The sequence below is a fragment of the Pelmatolapia mariae genome, linkage group LG10_11 (assembly GCF_036321145.2).
Source record: "Pelmatolapia mariae isolate MD_Pm_ZW linkage group LG10_11, Pm_UMD_F_2, whole genome shotgun sequence".
Classification (NCBI taxonomy): domain Eukaryota; kingdom Metazoa; phylum Chordata; class Actinopteri; order Cichliformes; family Cichlidae; genus Pelmatolapia; species Pelmatolapia mariae.
In genome coordinates, this window is record NC_086236.1 from 67232590 (window position 1) to 67236713 (window position 4124).

The window sequence follows — 4124 nt, forward strand, 5'->3', positions numbered from 1 at the left end:
TTTGTAACGGCAACTGACACCTACTCAGGGTGTGTTAATGTGTGTGTTGCACTTTGTCAGTCTCTGCTCATTTCATTTTGTCTACCATATGTGTGTTGGTCCATAATGTGTATAGTGTGTATGTGGAGACTGAAGATCAGGTTATTAGTTCTGAAATCCCTCTTGCTTTCGATTGTGTCTATCTTGTTGTGACTCACCGTGCTGCACTTTACCTGGTTAATCACCACAGCATTAAATGTGATTAGTTTTCATTGTTGCTCTGCTTTGGTAACAGACAGTGGTTTTGATAGGGAAAGGAGAGGCAGTCAGCCAGACAGTCTGCTGTGGTGCTGAGGTCACAAAAAATGTGATTTTTAACCCCGTCTGACTTGCATTTTAGCGTTTCTCAATAAGGCTAGACTTGCTCTGTTGCCAGAAAGACAATGGGTGTTGTTGATACACACACAACAGGTGAAACCTAATAATAACCTAATAATAATACAGTTTAACATCTATTAAGTCTTTCAGGATTTATTAAATGCATCATCCATCTTGTGGTGGTACTTATTTGACAGAAAAAGTATGCTAAGGTCCTCAGAGCCTCAGTCCTCTTTAAAGTAAACCTGGCTGAAAATAAGCATTAAAAACTACGTTCACAAACCTTTTTAGGATTATTAGAGAGATAATTTTAAGAAATTTTAACAATACTTTCATTGCAGCTTTCGCAGTATGCGGCTGATCCTTCTAACACGTGTGTGTGTCCACAAACACATCAATGAACATCGCTGTCGTACGGTGTGGCATAAACACACTATTTTGATTCTTTTCCATGTACACTTAGCTCCTACAATAAAAACCTACAAAATACTTCATACTGAGTCTTTTTTTAAACTAATAATAATAATAATAATAATAATAATAATAATAATAATAATAATGAACAACAACCCCAAAACGCTATATACTGTATTATTGGTATTCATCTATAAAAATGGACTCAGGTTAACAGAATGTTGGGAAGCCCATTTTTATTTTGTGCAACTATGAAAAGGTTTATTGTGTTTTCCAATTTGTTTTCTATTTAAGTTTGTGACAGTGCAAGACACAAGATTTCCATAAAATGAGAACCAGAGTCCAAATGCCAGTATTTTTCTTCTCTGCTTTACCAGTTTCGTCTGTTGATCTTGGTTCCAGCACCACAAATGAACATTTTACTGACCCAGTCATTATTTATGATTTGATGGTCACCTCTGAACAATATTATGAGAAGAGCAAACTGTGGCAAGCTTTAATTGGGTTTAGATGAGAGCAAACTGGACACAGGTGTTCAGACTTTAGTAGAATTTGGCAAGCAGAAAAATCAGTTAACGAACAAAACCTCTTGTTTTGAAGTCTATTTTTTTGTGGGATTTTCCCCTTTATTCTGACTTATGTCAAAACAAAGTATTATCTGGAATTGATAGTACAAGGGGTTAACCGTCTGTTTTTCTGAAGAAGGATTACAGGCACTGAAGTAAAAACTCAGGGATGAAGATGAGCAGTGATGCATGAGTTGCAAACAGGCTTGTTTGCGTTCTCGGGTTGATGCTGTTTAGTATCTTATAGCAACAACTGGGATTCCATCGGGTTGTTAACAAAGGGGAAATTTACCTGAGCTGAACTTCTGAAGAAAACCCAAAGCACAAGTTGTGCATCAGAAAGATTAACTTGACCTTGATACACCTTCGATACCCAACACTGTAAAACTAGAGCAACATAGATTTGATAAGTACATATCGTAGCTCTAATGCATTTTAGTCGAGGTACTTTTAGGAATGAAACTTAATTGCTTTTAAGTAGAGTTACAGGCTAAATCCAGAGCTCAGTAAGCTCATCGTTTCTCAAACACCACCACTTATTTTTTTGTTAAGCTTATTTCATTAAGTACAGTGATAATACTAGCTGTGCTAGACAAGCAATCATTTTTTTCTTCCAAAGTATAGTGCGGGCGTTTTAAGAGACGTTAACAAGAAAGTAAACTGGAAACAGTAGAAATTAAGGAACAAACATCGGATTTTGAAAAGCAAAAGAATTGAACGGATTTACAGAGCAATACTTCCTCAATTTTTTTTTAAATTAGATCTTTTATTGACGTTTTACTTCCCTTTCCTTCCTTTCTTGTTTCCTTTAATTCTGCTACTCTCCCACCCCACACCCAACTCCTGACCCCCTTCCTTCTCCCTCTCCGTCTGTGTTATGTCTTCCTGGTTTGTCCTTTTATCCTTCAGAGGACAGAGAAGAGGAGGACGATGAAGTTCCCTTTTGAAGTTGGCGTCTGTCCCAAAAACAGTGGGCACACCTGGAGGCCAAATTGGTGGTGTTGTCCTCTGGTGGCAAAAGTGTACACACACGCGCGCACACACACAAACACTAATGCACACACAGTCCCCTACTCATTTTCTCACAGACACTCTCTCTCACATTCACACACACATTTCCATCCTCACATCAAAGTCCCATGACTACAGGGCTTGGAAAGACTAAATACCGTTTACCTTCAGCTCCACTGACGGATCAGCTTCCTCTCCACTTACACACCACCGGAAACACATGTGTGCACACACATACACACGCACACTGTACACAGAAAACTTGATGACATTATGTTTTTCAACTAAATAGCTCCTCCAAGCTATCAGAAATGAGTGCATCTTATGTTTGTGTTTCAGTATGTGCGCGTGTCTGTTTATACTTGTCTCTGTGTCACCCTACACCTATATACGTTTTAGTGCCAGGTGTCCAGTTCTTGTGTCTGGTTGAGAGACCACTGTATGTGTGTCACCATTACCATTATACCATGTCTACCCTGATAGTGCTCATCTTACATGTGTTTGCAGTGTCTGTGCTTTGGTGATCTTTCACTTGTAAGGTAGTTATTCACCCTGATTACAGAAACACACTTATGACTACAGTATTATATTAAATAATAAAAGTGAGTTTTAATATTCTATGGATTTAAAATGGCAACAAATGAATAAAATAAACTGTGTAAAATACACCAAATTTCTAATCAAAACTAAGAAAGGAAAACATAAAATCTTTTTTTAAACAATTGATTTCTAGTTCACTAGACCCTAACAGGTTTACTATCTCAAAAGGATTTAGACACACTGTAGTTAAAGCTGAATCCAAAAACAGTATTCATATTTAAATATAAATATAAATATTTTCTATAACTATTCTTAAAATAATTTATTTAGGTAATGTCAAATAGGGACATAAAACATCCTGGCTTCTTCTGCTTGTGCTGACATGATGACAGACAACAGGGAAGCCAAAGAGATAGAGAGTGAGCACAGATTAAAAAGGAGAAGCTCAGCTTGAATAAAATATAGGCAAGAAAGTTACACTGATACATTACATCGTGTTTCATTACATAGTTTTCTGTCTTAACTGGCTGTCTTTTGTACTTCATTCTAATAATACTTTTTAAAAAATTTTCCTGCTAGAGTGGAAATGAGAAGGAGTCTGTTTAATTAAAAGCAGATTAGCCTACACTCTGGAAATACGGTACCTCAGGTAGTGTCTCAGACAGTGCGGTACTAACTGTGATTATTGCTTGAAAAAAAAAAATCGTTAATTACCTTATAATCTTGTTTTTAAGGAAAATGTAATTTATTTCCAATCATTAAGGTGCTCCATTATTATGTTTTATTATATTTTAGGCATTATTATGTATAGATTGCTATATTATAAATCCATATTCTTTTTCCATGAAATTTTACTTTGATTATTTGCATAATTAAAATGTCCAGTTTCTTATATTTGTATCAGGACAGAAAACTCAGAAGACCCCTCAGATTAGAGAATCTTTGATATTAATTTAATACAGTGCGGTCTTTTGCAGTGTTTTAAATAATGTGCTGTAAAGACAGATTCACCTGCCATAGAGGAATAAAGAGAAAGAGTTGATGACAACAGTCTGCTGTGTTAAAGTCAAGCTTGAATTGCAGAACCTTAAGCCCTCAGATTACCAATTTGCGCTCCAGTAATATGACTCATGTCATACTTGCAATAAATAGATTTCTAATATTTGCAATACACATTTATTAGAATTATATATCTTATTGAAAACATCTGATGAAAGGAGTTGTGCTTCTGTCCCA